The sequence below is a fragment of the Lissotriton vulgaris genome, chromosome 7, assembly GCF_964263255.1.
Source record: "Lissotriton vulgaris chromosome 7, aLisVul1.2, whole genome shotgun sequence".
Classification (NCBI taxonomy): domain Eukaryota; kingdom Metazoa; phylum Chordata; class Amphibia; order Caudata; family Salamandridae; genus Lissotriton; species Lissotriton vulgaris.
This window is the reverse complement of record NC_141695.1, coordinates 477,499,549-477,523,208: the sequence shown is the minus strand read 5'-3', so window position 1 is coordinate 477,523,208 and position 23,660 is coordinate 477,499,549. Positions and strand designations below refer to the sequence as shown.

General features: G+C 45.2%; 1 protein-coding gene across 1 annotated transcript in view; it reads left to right on the top strand.

Annotated features, from left to right (window-relative positions):
* The window catches only part of LOC147701910 (cytosolic phospholipase A2 gamma-like), a 749,579-nt gene that overhangs the window by 10,170 nt on the left and 715,749 nt on the right, over positions 1 to 23,660 (top strand). The gene's annotated exons all lie outside the window — the stretch shown is intronic.

Here is a 23,660-nt window from a genome sequence, read left to right as displayed (position 1 = left end):
AAACACGGGGTTGGTGGAAATTTGGGGATCCACACAGATTCCAGAACTTTCCATTACAGAAATGTGGGGAAAATTTGTTTTTTTTGGACAATTATTTAGGTTTTGCATGGGATTCTGGGTAACAGAACCTGGTGGAAGGCAGTCAAGTCACCACATACTGGATTCCCCTGCGTGTCTAGTTTTAAAAAATGTATAGGTTTGCTAGGTTTCCCTAGGTACCGGCAAAGCTAGGGTTTGAAAACTACATCTAGGCACTATGCCAAAAAAGGGTCATTTTTCACTGTGAAATTGGGGTGGGTTCACATTGCGTTTTGTGCCGTTTCCTGTCATGGGCACTATGCCTACCCACACAAGTGAGGTGCCATTTTTATTGGGAGACTTAGGGTATTTCAGATTTGTAAAGCAACTGTTATTACCTATTGACGTTTAATGCATTTCTGCCTTCCAAATGAAAGACATTGTGGAAAAAGACGTTATTTTGAAAAATGACTGATAATTCTCATGCCAGTATGAGTATTCCCAATTCTGAAAATGTACAAATATCTACTGTTTCTAAATTCTATATTTTGTTCCCATTTCAGAAATACATAGGTGTCTTTCATACCGATTTTTCCATGTATACATTCAATTATTGCTATATACCCGGTATATAATAAAAAGCCATTGCAAATTGCTGCTCAGTTTTTTACTCTGGCATCGTCAGGTTCTTGGTGAACCTATAAGTCCTATATATCCCCACAACCACTAAGGTCCTGCGGATGTAACGGTATATTGCTTTCAAAGAGTTGTCATAAGTAGAAGAATTTACAGGTGAAAAGATTGACACAAAAGGATTTTTTTAACTAATTTTTAATTTTTCCTATATTTAACTGTTAGTTTCTATAAAGAAACCTTGATGGATCTACACAATTGACCCCTTGATGAATTCAGAAAGTTATCTACTTTTCTAAAATGTATAGCTTTCCAGGATCCATTATTGCTTTTATACCCATTTCTACCATTAACTGGAAGGAGGTTGAAAGCACAAAAGATAGCAAAAATAGGCTATATCCCAGAAAAATGCCAAAACTATGTAAACAATGTTGGTTTTCTGACAAACGTCTGTCATTGCCTAAAAGGTGAGAAAATGGTGAATTCAGCCCCACAAAACTTTTTTTGATACCACTTGCGGGGAAAAACCTAGACGCTTTCATTTGCAGCCCTTTTTCCCATTTTTCCTCAAAAAAACAACTGTTTGATATATTTTGGCTAATTTCTGAAACCCCTCCAGGGGAATCCATAAACCGTAGGTACCTAGGTCCCCATGATGTTGGAAGAAAAAGATGCACCATTGGCGTGGATACCTTATGTGGTCAGAAAGTTACAAGGGCCTAAGCACGCACTACCCCAAAAATAAAAAAAAAGGCTTAGCACGGGGGGAAAGGCCTAGCAGTGAAGGGGTTAAGACATATCAGGTGATCTTTTTTGCTAAAAGGCATTACCCTATACCTACTAGCCTGTCATAAGCTGACAGTTTATAACTTACTCTGTCATTTGCCCTAGTGAATTTCCAGAAACTGACAATATTTGAAGATGATAATATGAGAAACGCACTTCCCCAGTCCTGCCAGCCTTTCAAAGGCTGACATCATGTGACCGACTCTGCCTCATCCTGTTGGCTGTCAGAGGCTCTCCTGAACCTCCCTGCCTTTCAGAGGTGGCGACACATGACCTATTCTGCCTCAAGCAACTGGAACTTCCCAGAAACCTGATTGCTCTTAAATCTCTTAAATCGTCCACAGGCGGTCGGCTTCTACAGAGGGAACTACAATTTAAATCTTGTCTCTCTCCTAGCTCGTCTGACCTTATCATTTTAGGTAATTTGGCGGGAGTAGGATCCTAAATCAAAGACAATTTATTGAGGCATCCTTTGGTCGTTTTTTCGTCACTTTGAGGCTTGTAGTGAGCCACCCGGCCACTGCAATACAGTGGACTCAGCTCCCTGGGCCGGGCGCAGACTGGGGAGTATATAATAAAGGGTGCACACGTGGCTGAAGGCACGTATGGAGCAACTGAGTAGATGTCCCTTATTGCAGCTCCGCTGTCAGGAGTTAGGCCTACCTTGCCTCTAGCCCCAGGAAGACAGTTGCAGCTCCGACCACACGTCCCAGGGATTGCCCTTGGTCCTCCCCTAGGCTACGAGTGCCCTCCCCGCACCCGGGGTATCACAAGGCTGACTGCAAAACAAATAATATGTAAAAAAAAACATGCAAAACAAAAGTGACATTCTTTGCTTAGTAAAATCTAAACGAACAGTTCGGTTTTTTAATGTCGACATCTTTTTATTTGGGAAATTATTATATGTTATGTATAGTAATAGCGGGTACGCAAAGAAGGTAGTCACGCGTGATGGTCGTCTCAGCAGCCAAGGCATACGTTGAATGGCTAAGTAGTCAGAAGTAAAATTGTACCCTCTACGACAGGTCTTGTCAAAGATAATCTCGAATAATAAAGCTCAACTCACGTAGTAACTCAAGCATCCTTTGTCGAGATATGTGCATAACCCGAAGGTTATATAGGTTTGAATTCTTGGTGTTTATTCACCCTTTCATACATCTTAAAACAATGAAATATAGATTGTCGAGTTGGATAATAAACCACACCGGGATGCAGTCGGAACACAGTTGTTACGCCTGTTCTGACATTGCAAGCGTAACCATGCTAGCCTTAACCATGCATATGTGTGTTTGAGGCATATGTGCGGTTTAGTTTCTGGCTTGCTGGCGGAAGTAGGAAGGCGAAGGATCGGTAAAGGATGCATCACAGTGAGGTAAGAGGGATTTTAGTGGGGTGGGGGTAGTTTGTATAGGTTGGGGAGTAGTTTTCAGGCGTGGAGGGTCGGGGTAGTTTTTAGGGCTGGGGGTCGAGAGTTTTAGGGCTCAGGGCAGAGGACAAGAAAGAGGCAGTTTTCAGGCAGAGAGGGCAGTTTGGCTGGGGCAGGGGGAGGTGGGGGAGGTTTTAGGGCATGGGGGCTGGTTTTAGGGCTCAAGGAGGGGGGGTTTTGGGGCTAAGGGGTCCATTTTTAAGGATCAAGATAGGGGGTTGGGATAGTATATAGAGCGGGGCAGGTAGAATAGACTGCAGAAGGGCCTGAATTTTGGGGCTTAGGGCAGGCAGGCAGAAGTGTGATCTTTACTGTTAGATCTGGGGGTCTCTAGTTGGCACAGGTAGGTACTTGTGACAAATAGGGACCCTCTCCTCTAGTCAGGGTAAGGGGGTACCACTCCTAAAATAACCCCTGCTCACCCTCTTGTAGCTTGGCATGAGCAGAAGGGCTTTACTTCAGAGGTGTTGTAAGTTAAGTAGTTGTGACCACAAACAGTAACCCAGTGACAACACTACAAATGGACACCACACAGGCTTTATATAAAAAATAAGTAGACTTTATATACAGTTACCACAAGACCATAAACAACAAAATACACACTATGATTACTTTAAGATGGTAGATTTAAGCCTGGTTCAGTTCAGTTCTTAGATGCGACACTCTGCGTCAGTTTACCTTAGGTTGCGTTGCTCTTCCACGACAAGCAATGTTGCAGTGATGGGAAATGCGGCAAAGTTCAGGTACAAAGAAATAAAGACGTGAAGATCTTACAAATGTGGCGCGCTTCCCAGGGATGCAAGAAGTTCTCGGTTCGATGCGTGGACTGCAGAGGCAACACCCTTACGATGCGGAGACAACATCTCCAGCAGCAACGTTCTTCTCCCACGATGCGTGAAGCTTCCGCTCGATACGACAACTACAGCAGCGAGATTCAAGATGCTATGGCAGCAGCTCCGACGGTGGCGCGCTTCTCGGGGATGCACGGTGCTCTTGGTCAATGTGGTGCAATGCGACAGTTCCAGCGGCGACACCCGCCTTCGGACTTGCGATGGCAGGCACAGCGACGGCGACACACTAAAACCTCGTTGCGAGATTCTTCTCCTGATGCGGTGCAGTGTGACAACTACAGCGGCGACACCCTCCTTTGGAGTTGCGACAGCAGCAGCAGCGATGGCGACACGATTCCTCTTCGTTGCGGCAAGCTTCTCTCCGATGCGGAGAAGTGCAACAGTTCCAGCGGCGACCCCCTCCTTCGTAATTGCGACAGCAGGCACAGCGACGGCGACACGCTTCTATAATAATAATAATAATAATAATAAAGGGGCTTATAAAGCGCTTGGTGACGCCATCCCAGCGTGTCCCCGCGCTGAGGAGAGAGAGGCAGAGAGAGGCAGAGACAGATCTACAGAGTGAACAAATGTGTTTTTAACAGCTTCCTGAATATAGTTTCGGTCCTGGCCAGTCTAATTGCCATGGGAAGGGCATTCCATTGATTGGCTGCTAACACTCGGAAGGAGCGTCCTCCCATTCTGGCCCTCTTTATACGAGGTACTTTCAAAAGACCCATGCCCAAGGAGCGAAGTGCTCTATTGGGCATATAAGGGATGGCTAGGTCCTTCAGATAATCAGGGGCTTTCTGAGTGGTTATCCTATAGCAAATAAGAAGAGCTTTAAATAGGATTCTTTTCTTTATAGGAAGCCAGTGAAGGGCCAGTAAAGTGGGTTTGGATGCCGTTCTTTTGGGAAGTCTGAGAACTAATCGTGCTGCCGTGTTTTGTAACACCTGGAGTCGCCTTATGTTTTTCTCAGTTGTTCCTAGTAGCAGTACGTTCGCATAATCTATGCGGGAGGTGACTAACGCTTGGGTCATAGTACGCCTAGCCTCCAAGGGCAGAAGGTCCAGCGTGCGGTTTAAGGTCTTCATTATCCCAAAGCATTTCCCTGCTACTTTGTTGACGTGGCTCTCAAAAGAGAGTTTGGGATCCACCCAAACCCCCAGATTTTTTGCTTCCCTTCCAGGGATGGGTGTAGGGCCAAGGCACGGAGGCTTCTTCTCGATGATTCGTGCTTCCAGCTCCTTGTGACACGCAGTTCTTCAGAAGGCACAAAATACGAGCAGGCACTTCCAAAAGAACTCTGGGGAGCTGGGCGTGAAGTCTGTTGTCCCTGAGACTTCAGCAGGAGACAAGCTCATTTCCAAGCCCTTGGAGATCCTTCACAAGTTGAAAGCGAAGTACACAAAGTTCCTTTCTCCTTCCATTGGCAGTAATGCAACCACTGCAGGCCAATCCCCCAAGCAGCACTTCAGCTTGGGAATAGTCTCTCCTCAGTTTCTTCAGATTCCTCTCCTCAGTAAAGGTTTCTTCTTGTAGTCCAAAGTGATCTAATTTCATGGGATCAGGATCCCAATATTTATACCCCAAAATCCTTTGTTCTCTGAGGGGAGAGGGGCCTTTGCCCAGTCCAAACCAGTTCTGAAGCACTCTGTTTACCAGACTTCCTCTTTCCTTTCACAGTGCAGGGCATGCACATCAGACGCCCCACAGGAGGGGGAGCCAGAATTGTGGAAGGCAAGTACAGTCACAACACCCACTCCACGTATAATGTCCATCATTACTAAATACTAAGCAATATATAAACATATAAGTATGCATGTGTTTTCCAGCCCACCCCAAAATACATCAAATGCATTTGAAATGGTATAGATACACGAAAATGAGTATTATACTGTACGCTTTAGGCAGTCCTATCATTCAGATAAGATTTTGTACATTTAGAATCTTGACTGAATGAATCACGAAATTTGCATTTATGAAATGGCTCTTAATACAGAAAAAAATTCACATACTCATAGAAGATCGTACATGTGCTAGAGGCTTGTAAAAGGGTTGAAGTATTTAGGGGTTCCCAAGGCCTACACGCTCCGGAGATAACCCACTCACACTCAAGAACTGTTGGCACGGAAACTGTAAAAGGCAAAGAACAAGTTTATTAAGACCCCATGGGGTGGTGGTACACTCAAACAGCACCCTACGGCAATGCAAGAGGCATCACACCGAACATTGGTGTGACCCCGTTTATATACAGTTTTGGGGTAATAAAAGATAGGCGGCACAAGTTAAGACATAGTTTCGAGACATATATGGTCATGTTTTGGAATACTGCCAGCTCATTGGAGGGGGCACAACTCCGCTGGTCAGTTTGGTGCACATTCCTGAAGGTTTACGGGTCAGTGGGAGCTGCGCATGTGCGGTTTGACCAGTACTAAAAATAGCCTGTTGCTGGGCAGACAAGAGTGGTCAGTAGAACGGACAACGGACTAAAGGGCACGTCGGCCACGAGGCCGCTCATGATCTAAGATGGCCGCCGCAGTATTCAAAATGGCGTTATCGTATATAGCCAAGTTAAGGAGGACAACGTGTAGGTTCAGCTAATCGCTAATACGGACGGGCCAATTACGACAGACGACCCTTTTAGCGTTTAGCTGAATCTACCTCATAATGAACATAGTCTGGATGTTCGTCCTCGATGTCTATTAACATAATTTGTGTCACCTCTTTGTGTATCATCATTTTGTCGTGGGCAAGAGCTCGTCTCGATGGTAAACAAGCTGATAGACACATTGAACACAAGGCTGGGCCACATTGAATACATAAGCATATAAAAAACATGGCTCCCACAAGTATACAGAGAATTGTCAAAAGTTTCCAGCCCCAAGTTGCAATCATAGACCAGAACCATCCTGAAAATGTCCATGTTCCATTGTCCGGGTGTATTTCAGCAGCTATTTTATGAAGCTTGGAAATAGCGTCATATACAGATGGAGAATTGTCTGGGACGTATACGCAACAGCTACTTCCGATAATTCTACATGCCCCCCCACGATCAGCCAACACAACGTCCAACACCATCCTGTTTTGGAGGGTGACAATTCTGGAAATCTGTAGTTCCTCAGTAATATTCCCCAGGGCAATGGCAGTGTCATTCGCAACGGCCTCGACAACGCGTGTCAGTCGTCTGATTTTCCGACTGTTCAATGCAGCCCCCACAAAGGAGAATAATGCCAGATTGAAATCCACATACTGTTGTAATGCAATGTCCGTTTGATCAATGTCCTCTAGGGCAACAGTTCGTTTAACCCTGTTCAAAACGAAATCGTGGTACAATGTGTAATCGTTGTGGTACATCGGAGGGGCAATGAATACAGGTGGCAGCACAAACGATACGTAGCACGTACCCAACCACCCCACTGGAAGCTGATGGTACCCCTTCGTTCCACAGATAAAGTATGTGTTTCGCGATGCAACAAATGAAATGCCATTCGGGCTATCAAACGTGAGAGTAATGTTACATTCACTTTTCCCCACTGCAATCGTGCCCTTGTTCCGGATACATAAATCGGCTTTTGTGGCAATGACATTTATGACATGAGCACTCGATACATTCACATTTCGCTGATTGCTGTATATACGTGGGGCAGATACATTGTCGGGCCTATACTCTTCCCATTCAAAACGTGTACCCTCAGCCCGGGGAAACCCATCCTTGTCATGGGAACATACTTTATTTAGACAAAAAAGCACCCCCCCTTTGGTTGGCCATCTCAGAGTAAAGAGGAGGGTGTACCAGGCGTTGCATGACCCATTGTGCGAAAACGGGAGTGGGATAAGTGGGGTGCCCCCTCTCTTCTGGTGCCCAGGCAACATTCCACACACCCAGCAATTAGAGGTGTTGGTCATATTATGCGTGTGGTGAAGAATCTGAATGAAGCTTTTGTTTAAATACGTTTGGCGATGGCGCTCTTCATGGAAAGGCAATGTAAAATGAAAATGTTCAGACGGTGCCGGGGTAGTCGGCAGCAAATGTTCACGTACAGGCACCACAAGTTCGACTACCCAGGCTATAACAGCTATCACCACAATAGTCAAAACAAAGAGAAAGGCACCCAATATTTTCTTATCACGCGATGCCGTTGATGCCATAGTTCAAGAAAGTCTGTGCAAAGTCTCAAGTGGCACAAATTGTTCACAAGTTTTTCACAAATTGTCTCAGATACACGTACGTGTATACCTAAAAAAAAAAAGAAAAATGCGGTGCTGAACTCCGAGGTAGCCGTTGTTTTCTTCTCCGGGCCAAGACGGGTGTCGCTACTCTGGCAGAACTGATCCCCCCCCTTGGAATTCCCGGTTTCCGTTTCACAAACCTGGAGCGGTAACCAACCAGTCTTAAAAAGGAACAAAAATCTTCTTATCGCGGTCGTAGATTGTAGCGCTCTCTTCCAGTAGCAGATTGGTCCGGGAAGGCTCCCTCCACTTCGGTCGACGTCACAGCTGGGCTCTTTTCTTTCTCCAAGATCTCCTTGTAATCAGTCAGCACAGCAGGAGTCACCAGATCCGGAGAGACTCGGCGACAATGTGTCGAATGCACCCACCGCTTCCTGTTGGTCACTCGTACTGCGGTGCGGGTCGCCAGGAGGACCTGCTCGGGGCCCTTCCACCTGGGCTCCAAACTGCTTGCTCTCTCAAACGAGCGGATCATCACATGGTCCCCAGGACGAAGATCGTGGCCCTCTCCAGTAGAGTTGTCAGGGAGCGCTTCTCGAACCTGTTGATGAATGGAGAGCAAATCATTTGTTAATCGTGCCAAATAATCATTCATCATAACACAAGGCACATCATGTATTAATCGCGGCTTGGGCACCCCCCAGATATTCATAGGGCGGCCAAACACCACCTCATAGGGCGTAAGGCCAGTTCGTGAGTGGGGTACTGATCTAAGAGATAGTAGTGCTAGCGGCAACGCATCTGGCCACTTCAACGATGTAGACGCCACAATTTTGGCCAGCTTAAGCTTCAACGTGGCATTGTACCGCTCGACCAAACCTGCTGACTGAGGGTGGAATACAGCGTGGAACTTTTGCTGAATTCCTAACCCCTTCAGTACATATTCCACAATCTTTCCAACAAAATGGGGCCCATTATCGCTCCACAAAAATTTGCAGACTCCAAAGCGAGGAAAGAATTCCTTAAGCAACACCTTGGCTGTTGTCAAAGCCGTATTGTCTTTCGTGGGGTAGGCCTCAACCCATTTGCTAAAAGCACACACCACCACTAGGACGTACTTCAGGTTATTGCAGCGCTCGAGTTGGATGTAATCCATTTGAAGCACTTCAAACGGTGCAGAAGGTGGAACGAACCCTCCTTTGGGAGTATGGGTCCCCTTTCCAGGATTGTGTTGCAAGCATACCAGGCAGGTCTGCACTACTCTCTTTGCAGTGTTCGCAATCTCGGGACGCTCCCAAACTCGTGTTAAAAGCCGAGTGATTGCAAGAGCTCCGACATGAGCCAGTCCATGTGTCATCTGGACCATCGCCTGTAGGTAAGCCGCAGGCAGTTTCCACTTCTCCATGTCTTTGCTTCTCCAACAACCCTCGTCATCTAGTACCCCATCTGCTGTCCAAGCCGCAAGTTCAGATTCTGTAGCTGAATTTTGATTATCCCGTATCTCTGCTCTAGCATCACTCCATCGCTCAGCTTGCGATTGTACCACGTACATGGGGGAGCTAGTTCGGGACATAGCTGTTTGCCTTGCTATGCTGTCTGCAAAGGCATTTCCTTGACCCACTTTATCCGTAATCTTCTTATGGGCACTGCACTTCACTATCGCTACTTTTTTAGGGCTAAGCAACGCGTTTAGGAGATCACGCACTAACTCTCCGTGCATAATGTGCTCCCCGTGTGACGTCAGAAACCCGCGTTCCCTCCAAAGAAGCCCGAAGTCATGGGCCACTCCAAAGGCATACCGGCTGTCCGTGTATATATTCACACATAATCCGGCACTCAATTCGCAGGCTCTTGTTAAAGCTATCAGCTCTGCTGCCTGAGCCGATTTTTGTGGTATTCTAGCTGTTTCTACCACCGTCTTAAGAGTCGTGATCGCATATGCTGCGGAAGTCGTACCATCTGGCAGCCTTAAACACGATCCATCAACCCACAGTTCCCCATCCACATCAGGAAGTGGCACATCCTGTAGGTCAACACGACCCTTTGTCTGTTCCTCAGTCAGGAAAACACAGTCATGATGTTTTTCTTCCTGACCCTCCTCAGCCGGATAAGGCAACAAGGTGGCAGGGTTCAAAGTAGCGCATCTTTTCAATGTTATGTGTGGCGCTAGGAGTGTCAGCTCATATCCTGTAAGTCGTGCACTCGTGAGGTATTGAGTCTTCGTTTGGTTTAACAGGGCATCTACTGCGTGGGGGACTAACACCAACAATTTGTGTGATAACACTATGCCCTCACTCTGTCGTATGGCTACTGCTGTTGCCGCTACTGCTCGAAAACACCCAGGCAGCCCTCGTGCTACAGGATCCAAAATGGCAGAGAAGTATGCACATGGTCTCTGCTTATCCCCGTGTAACTGCACTAACACTGACAATGCACACCCATCATTCTCGTGTACGTACAATGTGAAAAGTTTTGTGTAGTCTGGTGTTCCTAACACGGGTGCGGAACAAAGGGCCTGCCTCAACTGTTCAAAAGCTTTCTGGCATTCCTCTGTCCACTCAAGAGGCATCGGTGTGGCTTTGGACAGTAATGCTAGCAGAGGTTTTATGATATGTGAAAAACCCATGATCCATTGCCTACAAAAGGACGTCAACCCTATGAAGGCACGCACATCTCTCTGCGTGCGGGGTACTGGTGTGTCTAAAATTGCTTGAATTCGATCAGATGTTAATGCACGCCCCTCCTTAGACAACAGATGACCGAGGTAGGTCACCTGGGGTCTACAATATTGAAGCTTTTTCTTAGAAACCTTGTGATTGTGTTGTGCCAAAAAGGAAAGCAATGCAAGCGTACTCTGTTCACATTGTGCATAGGAGTCGGCGGCAAGCAGGAGGTCATCCACGTACTGGATGAGCGCAACGCCAGACTGCAATGTAAAGGAATCTAGTTGTCGTTTCAAAGCCTGGCTGTAAATGCTAGGGCTTTCAGTATATCCTTGGGGAACACGACAAAATCTATACGATTTATTATTGAGCGTGAAACCGAACAGATATCTACTATCTGGGTGAACGGGGATGGAAAAGAACGCATTCTTTAAGTCAATAACGCTAAAAGTGGTGGCCGTCGGTGGAACCAGAGTAAGCAGAGTCGTAATATCGGACACCACTGGGTATTGGGGAATGACAATTTTGTTTATTTCACGCAAATCAATAATTAATTGGTAGATCTTGCCATCTGAGTCTCTTTTAAGAATCGGCAGAATAGGGCTGTTACAAACATTATAAGGGACCTCCTCCACCACCCCTGCAGAAATCAAGTCCTGAACAATATGTGTCAGTGCAATTTCACCTTCCTTCGAGATCTTATACTGTGGCACTCGTGGTAGGGGGGCCCCCTCCTTAACAGTTATGTGTATTGGTGGAATGCGCATCTCTCCCACATCCGTATCTGATGTCGCCCACAACGTGTGCGGCAGGGAGGCCAAAGCAGGGATGTCTAAAATGGCATAAAATCTGTCAGGATCAGGGCAATCATCAGGGTCAGGGTAGTTGTCGTTCAGAATAACCCGCACTCCCTCTGGAGCGCAGCGTATCGTTGCTCGAAAATATTTAAGCAAGTCAATGCCCAGGATATTGTCTGGGGTATGAGGTGATAACAAAAATTGGCCAAAACTAAAGTATTTGTCAATGCATAGTGCAAGGGGCTTGGACAATGGGCTGGGGGAGGGTGTGCCATCAAACCCTACACACGTAATCATTTCGCCGGACAGGGGAGCCCTCGGAACCAAGTTTTTCGACAAAGCGCTACGAGTAGCTCCTGTGTCGACTAGAAATTGATCAGTAGAACCCAAAATACCCACTGTTACATATGGACCTTGCTGATCTACCGGCACTTCAACTGATTCCTTACCCCATCCTACGCAGTCCTATGCATGCACATAATCCTGGTGTTCCACATTCTCTCCTTCCGAAATCTGATATTGATTCCGTCTATCAAACGTGTTTCGTTCGCCCTGGCCACGGCCCCTCTCCTCAACCTTTCCACGATCACCTCCGCCACCTCTCGCTCCAGTATAACCTCCTCTCGACCTTCCACTTCCTCGACCACGCTGACTACGCTGTTCGCGAAGTACCGGACAATCTTCGGCCCAATGCCCAAACTCCTTACAATAAGCACACTGATCCTCCGCAATGTCCGTACGACCATACAACACATTTCCTCCACCTCGTCTACCTCTATCATTCCCTCTACCCTGTGTTCCCCGAACCTGCGCCAACATCACCTTCGTTTTCAATTCCTTCGTCTTTTTCTCTGCACTTTCTTTAGCCTCCACTTCCTGCCGCTCATAGTACTGAGCCATAGTTAGCAAGGACGCAGGGGTCGCCGTGGCCCAGGAACTTTCACTCGACTTCAATCGCTTAGCAATCTCTGGTAGGAGATTGGCTACATACTTATCTACAAACAAATGCCGACCCGTATCGTCTGTTAAAGATTGACCACTGTAATCATGAAAGGCCTCCTCGAAGCGCGTAAAGAAATCTGAAACCGTTTCATCGAGTTTCTGCTTGCACGACGTTAACATAGTCCAATCAATCTTTTTGGCGGGAACAAGCGTTTTTAATTTACGCAAAATAGCTGCCGGAAGTTCTAGGATTAGCTGACAGGGCTTGCATGCTGGTGCCCTATCTAAATCTGCAGCATTTATTTCTTTCCATGTCCCTCCCAATATTGTCTCATCATTATTTTTACGAATCTGCCGCCACATATCAGGTGGTAATATCAACCCAAAAAACAAATCTATATCTACAAGAGTCATCACACAAGACGATATAGCCCCCTCCACCCCTTCATAAAATGCCGCTGGATTTTTCCGGAGATCAGGTAAAGAATTTTTCAATGCCATGACATCTGCTCTATTTCATGGAGTGTAAACCCAATTATACACAAAGTACCCTTTCGCATCCTTCGACAATTTATCATCATCCGTACCTTCCCCTTTTGGTGGAACATACAAAGGCGCAGCTTCACGCATAGGCATAACATGCAACGCAGAACTCTTATCTGAACCACGGAGAGAACACTCTCTGGCCTGCCCATTATTCTCCAATTCGGACTCCTTTTGCCTCCTTTTCCGCTCCTCCCGCAATCGGGTTGTCTCATCCCGCAGCTTGATCAATTGCGCAAACAGGTCATCGACATCTGAAAGATCAAAATCACCTTTAGTCAAATTTTCACGGTATACTGACAACGCTTTGGGCTCGAACGTATCAGAAAGCTCACAATATGCGCCTACAACCTCATCAGCCAAAGTAGACAAAAAATACATCAATTCAAGATCCGTCCACCCTGTCTTTTCTGATATCAATTGCTCCTGAGTAACACTACGCTTATTCACTTTTCGAGCCCAACTACGTAGATGAGCGGACCTCTCCGCAGTAAACCTGAGGGCAGACACACTCTTCTTGTCCGACTTATCCTGTCCGCCATCATCAGAATCCACAGCTGGAGCCGTCGGCGTAACGTACGGAGGCGGTGACCGATCTAACAAAGAAAAATCATCAATTTCATTATTAAGGACAGGATAAAGCGGTCGGCGAATTGGAAATTGACCAGTCGTTTGCAAATTACGTTCCCGTTCCTCCCTCTCTTTCTTCTCCTGAGCCTCCTTTTCCTCAAGCTGTAAAGCTTTATCCCGAGCAGCCTTGCGCTGCTCTTTGTCCGCCAAGGCAACCTCACGCTTCATTCGCTCACGCGCCGCTTTCTCCCACATTCGCACACAATCAAACATGTTTTGTCTAGACCTGCGTTGAAACATACATTGTTCTACAAACTGTATTTTACTCAAATCATACGACCCGTGTAGAGGCCATTGTAATTCAGGATCGGTCTTGGTGTACTTATGCCATAATTTACTGTACATAATAGGGGGAAGGCCGAATTTTACGTACATGTCCCTATTTGGAGTTCCCTCTGGGGGAGCCGGCTGTGATTCCGCTAACCTAATTGAGGTACCTTCTCCAAGACAACACATTCCTCGGAGTGTGCTGAAAACAGGCATGTTCGAAAAGTATCACGAAAGCGTGACACCAGACAAAATGGCACTTAGTTCTTCACACAATTGTGCCGCTCAAAGGAAAAAAAAAACAAAGTTAGAGAAACATCTCTACATGCCTGCCTATGTGAAGTGCACTACACATATAAGTTCAAAGATCACAAATTCAAAATGTTAGCTAACTCAAATCAAAGTTCATAGGACTCGGCAAGCGTCCGAAGACTACCTCGCCGATCACAAAGCACAGATTTTCAGTAAGCGTCCGAAGACTACCTTACCGAACACAAATCGTAGGACTTCAGTAAGCGTCCAAAGACTACCTTACCGAACACAAAGCTTATCAAATTCTCAAATGGCCAGGTTCCAACTGCCAAGGTCTTGTAAGCCAAATCAGCCAAACGGCACTTTCTCAGCGATGCAGACACGTCGAGGACTCAGTCGGAGACCGGCGCCACCTGGAAGGTCAGATCGGAAGGAAAGGAAAAAACACCGTGGCAGCCAAGACTCGGGTCACTCGTGGCAGCGCGCGCCCATGGCGGGTTTCCAAGCCTTCGTCACGACCTCTCCTTCGGGCATCCGAGTCGCCGATGAGTCCCACCAGAGTCGCCAATTGAAGTATTTAGGGGTTCCCAAGGCCTACACGCTCCGGAGATAACCCACTCACACTCAAGAACTGTTGGCACGGAAACTGTAAAAGGCAAAGAACAAGTTTATTAAGACCCCATGGGGTGGTGGTACACTCAAACAGCACCCTACGGCAATGCAAGAGGTATCACACCGAACATTGGTGTGACCCCGTTTATATACAGTTTTGGGGTAATAAAAGATAGGCGGCACAAGTTAAGACATAGTTTCGAGACATATATGGTCATGTTTTGGAATACTGCCAGCTCATTGGAGGGGGCACAACTCCGCTGGTCAGTTTGGTGCACATTCCTGAAGGTTTACGGGTCAGTGGGAGCTGCGCATGTGCGGTTTGACCAGTACTAAAAATAGCCTGTTGCTGGGCAGACAAGAGTGGTCAGTAGAACGGACAACGGACTAAAGGGCACGTCGGCCACGAGGCCGCTCATGATCTAAGATGGCCGCCGCAGTATTCAAAATGGCGTTATCGTATATAGCCAAGTTAAGGAGGACAACGTGTAGGTTCAGCTAATCGCTAATACGGACGGGCCAATTACGACAGGGTGGCTAGACAACCAGTGACCAAAGACCCTTTTGTGTTGCCCGGCGGTGTCGCCTCTATTACCCACAAAATATTAATCAATGAAGAAGCAGGCGCTGGAGACTGAAAGGCAGGAAACGAGGGTTTATTCTCTCCGGAGGAGAACACATCAATTCGGACAGAAAGTATCGTCACGAGGTGCTCTAACCGCATCTCTGAGGCCTGGCCTCTTATACTCAGGTTTATTGCTTTATTACATGAAACACATATTTGTCAATACTTTGATGTACGGAAAAGCATCCTAGGAATCCCCGCTTCAAGTCCGTTCCCACACATTTACAGTTGAAGTCCCCACCCCGGTCACAACAGGTGATGATTATCGCGCAGCTGGACATTCCGCCGATTTACAGAATGTGTGGAGTTGATCGGATCTCATGGGGTGAAGGGTGTTCGATCGGCTCGAGGGTCTTTTGATAGGGGGAAGCTTCCTACTGTACGGGGGGTAATAAACAGTATCCGCAGGGCCAGGTGGCGGCCTGGGAAAAAAGGGAGACAAACGGGCACACAGGAAAAGGGGGTTTGTATCAAAGGACTTGGGACCATGAAAGGGATGAAGGGAGGTGTCGCGCTGGGAACAGGATGGGATTCCGAGGCAGAGCTGCGCTGAAGAGGGGTTTATGACCCGTGGCGTATGAGAGCGAGGGGGTTGTCAGCATGCGGGGGATGCTTGCGGGGCTAAGAGAGCGTGAGAGACGCGCTGGCTATCAGCGAGGGGCAGAGGGGCCATGGTGCTCAAAATGGCTGCCGCTTACGCGCAAGGCATGTGAAAGCGGGAGTGATCAGTGCGTGGGGGTGCTTGTGTGGGTGAAGAGCCGTGCTGGGGGTCAGGGGTGTGCAGAGGGTGGTTCTGGTCAAGGCAGCTAAAGTGGTGGGTGTGTGCAACAAAGAGTGTGGCATCGGGGCAAAGGGAAGATGGCGCAGATAATGTTCACCAAACCGTATTAATTTTCCACAGGCTGATTTAAAAAATATTGTCTCTAGAGTCTCTAAGAATAGAAGTTCTGTTCTCTAACAATAGTTCTACTTTAAGCAGAGTATCATGTGCCAAAAAGTACTTTCGCTTTCATGGGAAAAAATAGTTCCAAATGTTTTCAGCAGTGCAATTTATAAGAACTGAAGGACGAATTCAGAGTTCAGGGAACGCTGTGTGCTCGCTATTTCAATTGTTATTCTCGTTGTTAGGAGAGAACATTACCTCAGCTAGACCGGCAAAAAATGTGTCTACAACAGTAGGTGAAAGTTGGGCCAACGCTGAAAAATCTGAAATAGTGCATATATGCGATGCATTGCCATCATCGGTGTTCAGATCAGCAATGTTCACAGAAGGTTTTTTTTTTTTTTTTTTTTTTATATGCTTCTATAGTGCCTGAATAGATCCCCGAAGGGATATATCCGCGCTCATGCTGGAAGGGAAGATAAGACCTGTACCTGAACACTACAGAGATGAGAATCATAAACTGAAATTAATTAGTGGTGAATAAATGGGTCTTAAGTGTTTTGCGAAAGGATAAGTGGTTGGTAATGAGTTTAAGTTTAAGGGGAAGGGAGTTCCAGAGAGCGGGACCTGTATGTGCAAGAGCACAGGCGAGATTTTTTTATTTTGGGGACCTGAAGTAAATGAAGGTTACTCGATCAAAGTGATCGACCTGGCACATAGGGTTGAAAAGCTTTGGTCAGATATTTGGGGCCCTTTCCTGCCAGGCATCTATGAATGGTACAGAGAATTTTGAACTTCGTGCGTTGCCGCACTGGCAACCAATGGAGCTTAGCTAGTAGAGGACGGGAGGGAGTTCTCGATGGAACATTGAGAACTAGCCTTGCCGCCGTATTCTGGACTACTTGTAATTTGTTTAGTTGGCCTTAATTAGTTGACAATAGAAGGCCATTACAGTAGTCCAGTCTACTGATCAGAAGTGCCTGGACTAGGGTTTTCCTGTGACTTTCAGGAATATAAGGGAACACCCTTTTCAATAGTCCGATGGCCCTAAAGCATGTGCCTGCAACTTGGTTGACATGTTGTTTGAAAGTCAGGGCTTGATCGAACAGCACCCCCAAGTTTTTGACAGTCTGCTTTGGGACAGGGACTGGTCCTAGTTCTGTGGGCCACCACTCCCCTGGCCATAATGTTGCCGCCTCTCCAAACAGTAAGACTTCCGTTTTGCCCACATTGCATTGAAGGCAATTCTCAGCCATCCAATTTGCGACGGCTCTCATGCCTTGAGCAAAAGATTTTTGCAGGGCAGAAGTGAAAGTCTTAAAGGGGAACATCAGCTGGGTGTCATCAGCGTAGGATATCGGATAAGGTTGTACCTGTGTGGTGCCGCTTTCATCTCGTACTTCACCGCCACCTAATCGTAATGGTGAAGTCTCAATGAATGCCGTCATCAGAAACGGTAGCCCCTGGGGACAACAGGTTGCATGAGTCATTACCGGACAAAGTAAAGCGTTGATATCCATTGGTACGGCTGATGGTAGTGTAAGACAGACGTCCAACACGCATTCTTCTCCGCATAGCAGATATCGAAGCAAAGGTAAGATGCAATTTTGCCAGATCGGTTTGAATGAAAGAAACCAGGTAGTATTTCGATCTCTTAGCCGGGCCAATCCAAGGATCTTATTGATACGGTCTCGGTATCGTATTGCTAGGATTGTTTCTTCCATCGTAGCCTGAGTTTTGTCTGTGACGTGGCTTGCCATATCGGAGCAGAAGAACAAAAATAAAATTCCTGCTACGAGTCCCAAAATAAGAGGCAGGCCACTGAAAAGAGAATCCACAAAATTCGGGAAGATGCCCAGATCTGTTCAAAGGGTGCTAACAGTCCCGAAAAAATTGTCTTAAATACATGTGCAATGCCACTGGTATCTGACATATTTAAGATTTGGTTTAACATTTCTACGAAATTCACGGGGCAATTTGTCGATAATAGGGTATGTATCTCTGCCGCTGTCCTTGCAACTTGCAGGTCATACGTTCCTTTGGACGAGGTTAAAGGCACAGTTGTTTGTAAAAGAATAGACTTCATTCTGCTTAAAGCATCAATTCGAATAGAAGAGATATTCACAGAAGGCCATAATGCTGCCTCCATATCTGATTGCTGTTTGGATACAATACTTGCATACAACAAATGACCATGGAATTGACGCTCACGAGATAGGGTTTTCCTGGCATCATGCCACAACAGCTGTGGTCACCTAATATAACGTAGCTACCGTTGAAAAGTTGCCTGAAAAAGGGCTCTATCTGTGTAGCAGGGGTGCCGTGCAGATGACATGAAAGTTTGTTTGATGAACCTTCGCAGGCTCCATGCAAGTTTATACCTTGACACAGAAGTGTACCGCTTAGTGATTTTTTACAATTGTTACCACTAAGAAATACCCCTTCACTATAACATTTATGTGTAAAAGGTAAATTCCAGGTTGATTTGATGTATCCTTTACCCAACCTTTCATACAGGCCTGCTGGTATATATTTTTGGCAGTATTGAAACTGAAAAGTTGTTATTGGGATTGTAATGGTGCCATGTATTATCCATTCAATGACAGGTCTTTCTGACATTGTCAATGGTAATATTTCTAGTTTTTTAATACTCAGCACCGTATAATCTGCTCCTTTTTGTGCCAACGAGATTTGTCTATCAGTAAGCTTAAAGATAGAAAATAATGACGTTATGTTGATTAGACGCCATGGCACTTGACCTGAACGGAGGTTTTGTAACGTCCAGCCTAGCTGTACAATAGAACGCAATTGGGATTGACCATATTGTAACATTATCATATCCTGTTCTATATCAATAGCAGATGACACAATGCTGTCCAGTGAATATATTCTGGAGGACAGAGTCGTTAACCCATTGTCCACTACAGAAAGGGATTTTTCCAAATTAATCCGATCCATTTCTCGTATTTTTTCTGCAGTTTCAATTTGTGTTACCTTCCAAGCTTCATTCTAAGCTGTGTATATACCGGCGTATATGAAACGTTTTTGATGCTGTTTGGGAGGTCCCAGTAAGAAATCTCGCAAGTCAGCTCCTTGTTTAAGTAAAGTTAAGTGTTGCTTAATTTCGGGAAGTGTGGATTTCTGTAGCCAGTCGAGGCATAGTTTTCCTACACTGTATGTTGTAACTATCCCTGGATGTTGTCTCTGGGAATATCTTGGGTCTGGCCTGTTCTGTTTGAACCCCTGTATTTTGTTCAGGAATCTATCTTGACAGTTATTAGTTTCTGTGGGCCAGATCAACCATTTGTTCCAATCTGAAGTGTTCTGTTTTGTTTTAAAATATAGTACACGTCTAACCTCTCATCTGTAGTGGTGTTTCTATCAGGCATAGGCTTTGGTATAGACGGGTTGTTTAAATCTTTTATCTTGGCTAAACCAAGACAGGTTGTTTGTTAAATTGTGTCATTCAGGAACATTATTTGTTCTGGGATCATGCAGGCTCTAAACAATAATTCTATACCCTGTACCTGCCATTCTTTTGTACCCCAGATGGATTTGTCTCAATGTTGTTTTTCCAAAATTCAAAACCAAATGTAGACATTTTTTCATAACATTTTTCTGAATAAATCAGTTTAGTATTTGTCAACATGTTTTTCACTCCTGTCTTACTTAACATTTTGAAATAAAACGTTTCTGGATTAGTGTAATTAAACCCTGAGAAGTATGAAAATTTCTCATAAAATATTTTCGAACTGCCTTTTGGCGGAGTTGGACAATGTTCCTATTGATTATAACTGAAAACATGTCTAGGATTTGCAGACTTATGCAGATAAAGATGCCCAAAGTGATTGTAAAAATACATTTCCTCATAATTCGACGAACCCTGTAAATATTCATGTTCTGTAAATTTTGCTGACATTTCTAAATCTGACATCATATTATTAATATTTTCAAAGTCCCAATCATCAGAGAAGGTACTAGGTGATACAAAGTCACTTAAGGAAATCTTAAATTGGTGTGGATATTTCAAGAGCTGAACCGGGCCATAGATTTCATAGTCAGTTCCGTCCCATGCTATACCACCAGGTATAGGGATGGCTGTGATGTTCACTGATGATTGTAAAAATACATTTCCTCATAATTTAAAGTGGAGAAGTGTGGCTCACTGGTTAGAGGAGGCAGACCTGGAAGCAGAGGTCAGCCCGAAACCAGGGTTCAATTCCCGGCTCAGCGGGGTCTTGAGTCCTAAAATGTCCATGGACTCGACAATTCTCGCTCTGGTGCCTACTCGATTCACGGGTTCACACTCTGCGACTCTGGGCAATAGCTTGCTTAATCGCCACAATGGCCCCTCGCGGTGGGATGCCTGGCTTTCACCTTGTGGATACCCTGCCGGGGTTATCTCACAGGGGAATACCAGGACGGGTTCCCTAAGCAAGCGCTTAGATACCGGGTCGGTGATTTGCGCTATATAAATACATGTACATGATAGTTCTCTTTTTTCGATGTGAGAGGATCTGTGTGGTTTCAGGACTAAGTTGATGTTCTGACTTGCTGTGTCCATTGTACTATATTTTCCATCAATAAATCTACCCAAACTTAAAACGAAGATGAGCCACAGAAGGAGGAAAAGTACACCTAACACAATCCATAAGTTAATCCATGGTGACGTTAGATATGTTTCTCTAAGTTGATGAAAGAGCTCTGTGATTTCCTTTTTAAACGTTTTTGTTGCTGGCTTGTCTCCATGTTTACTTCTATCATCGGAAAAGTCATCAAAGTTGATAAAGTAGCCAGATGCAGTTCTGTCAATTGGTGGGATTGCTTCCGGATTTCCATTGATCTTTGCATTTTCTTTTGTTACATTTGTATAGTCCGAGGCTACATCGTTGTAGACTGGTGTTTCTTGATGAACTGTTGCAATTTGGGTTTCAAGAGGCACAAGTTCCATGGCTTTGTTGCATAGTCCTTTTTTCATCACTGCAGGTTTATCAAATGTGATTAGTCTCTCAGTTTGAACCTCTTGGATTGTAGCAAGATTTGGTCTTCTGCTATTTCTTGGGAGTCCACTGGGCCTACTACTTATTATCGGCCACATGGTTGTAGTTTCACCAGGTCAATTGATACAACTCTATTCTCCTTTTTACCAGCAAGGGTCGGTAGTACAACTGATCTTGTTCCGCTGACAGCTAAGACAGGTACTGCTTTTCTGTAAGAAGGCCCAAATTCCTTCTTCACTGCGATCTTTTCACTGACCAGATCCCCAATCTTTGGAATCCAGACAGGTCTTGCTGGGACAGGTGTTTTTTCTTCAGTGGTTGTTGGCTTTAGCTTTTCGTTACTCATACTTTTTCTTGTTTCATTTAAGTCCTGTAAAACAGCCAAACGATCTTTGATATCAAAGGTTTTTTGTTTCACCACTGAAGTCTGACAATCCAAGTCCTGGATGATCATTCTTGTACCCAATAAAAGTTCATACGGGCTGATACCTCCTAGAGAATTTCTTGGCATGTTATTAAGACTACATTGGACACTGATTAGATGTTTGACCCACCCGTCACCCGAACCTAATACCCTCGCTGTTATAGATTGCTTTATGTCACTTTTTTTCTCTCCAGTACCGCATTTCCCTCGGGATGGAATGGACTAGAATACCGCAATGCAATGCCCATGCTGGCCATGGCCTCCTTGTAAGCCCGAGAGCTAAACGCAGGACCCTGGTCAGAATGTAGCATGCCAATTGTGTATGTGCCGATAAAGACTCGCAAATCTTTTATAACAGTCCTGGCGTCAGCCGAGCGCTGGGGGTCTCATCTAAATGAATCATGTCTTAATAAATATGGGATCGTATTTTTCCGTCTGGATGTCAGCGCATAAATAGCCTGATGCTGTCTAATAGTGGTGTCTTGGCTGGTGCCTGGTCCGGTTCACAACTGCGATCTCTGTTGCAGTTCTGACAATGTATTGCAAATTTATAAATTTGCATGCTCATCCCCGGCTACTAGTATTGTGATTGTAATTCTATTAGAGATTTCAGGATCTCTTGATGCCTCAGACCCAATCCTATGTGTGCTTCTTGTATCAAGAAGACTCTCTGGTTCGTGTTTGGAATTACTCTCTCCTCCACTCCAGGGATTTGAGCAAACGGAATGTAATTTGCATCAATTATGTATGTATTGCCGAGTGGATAGTTTAGAGGTAACGCCGCATAATTGCCTTCCATTGAGGCTTTTACTGCAAGCAGCGTTTCACCGTCTATTTGTTTTTTTGTACGCTTTTTTGTAGCTATGGAAGCCGAGTGATCAGCTATGGCTGTGGCTCTGTCAGCCAATGAATTCCCTGCAACGTGAACGCCATCACTTTGAAGACTCTGCGTATGTATCACGTGAGTCTTTTGTAGTTATTTCTGAAAAAGAACTACTTGTTCCCATCATTTTTTATGCTTTATTGTGGCACCTGTCTCATCTTTGTAACCGTTTTTTATCCAGGTCTGCATGGAATTATTGTAAGACTGGATGCAGTAATGCGAATCACACACTATTAGTGTCGGGAATTCACGATCGGCATTTTCAAGCGCCATCTTTAGAGATCTTATTTCAGCTCACTGAGCTGTACAGTTTCTGAGTGATTCTGTTTTAAGGACCATAGGTCTGAATTTACCTAAGCGCCAGCGACCTTTAACAAACGCGCACGCAGCACTGTAAATTTGTTTTTCCACGACGTAGTGTTGTGCAAATCTGTCCGTGTAGATTATACAAGTGTACTGTTCGAGAGGCAGAATTTCTACTGACAGTGGGCATTCGTATTTGTATTCCAGATTTTTTAGTTTTTCATTTTCGGATCAAAAGCGTGTTTCACGTCTTCTGTAGCAATAGAATTTTCCCATTGTATCCATTTTGGATCAAGAGCTATAGCATTTGGAATGCCTGGTCTTGTTACTGCCTCAAGGGCTGATACTGCTGTCAGAACAGATATCCTCTTCCCTTGGACTAGGGCTCTTTCTTTTGCTACAGCAGTTTGAACCGTAGTTCGAATTTTTTCAGTAGAACTGAATTTCATTTCAGCTTGTGTGTACAAGTCTGATTTGTAAGCATTTGGTACCGTTTATCCCTCATTAGAGGTCAGGTATGTGAATCTGCATCTTCCTGGGATGACTCGGATTACAAGGTTGCGTTCGTTTGCGCGTGTTTGCAGTTTTGTTTTAGTTAACATGTCTGTCTGTAATGATCTTAAAATCTCTGTGTGTTTTTGAGTCCAATTAATTGGTTTAAAATCAGGTTGTATCCGTTCGTAAAGAAGTTTACCCCTCTCTGCATAATTTAGAATGTATGTTCTTCCGAAATTCTGGAAATCTAGTATTAATTGTTATTTAGTTTTTCAGTGTTTTTGGAGCATGGAGTACTGCACACTTCTCTAAGAAGTTGTCTGCTAGGCTTTTGCCTTCACTTGATAATTCATATCCTAAAAATAGGACAGTTAGATGGCCAATTTGTGATTTTTTAAAGTTAAATTTGTACCCTTCAGATGCGAACCCAAGTATTATGGTGTTCACTCTTTTCAAGTGAGTCTCCAGGTCA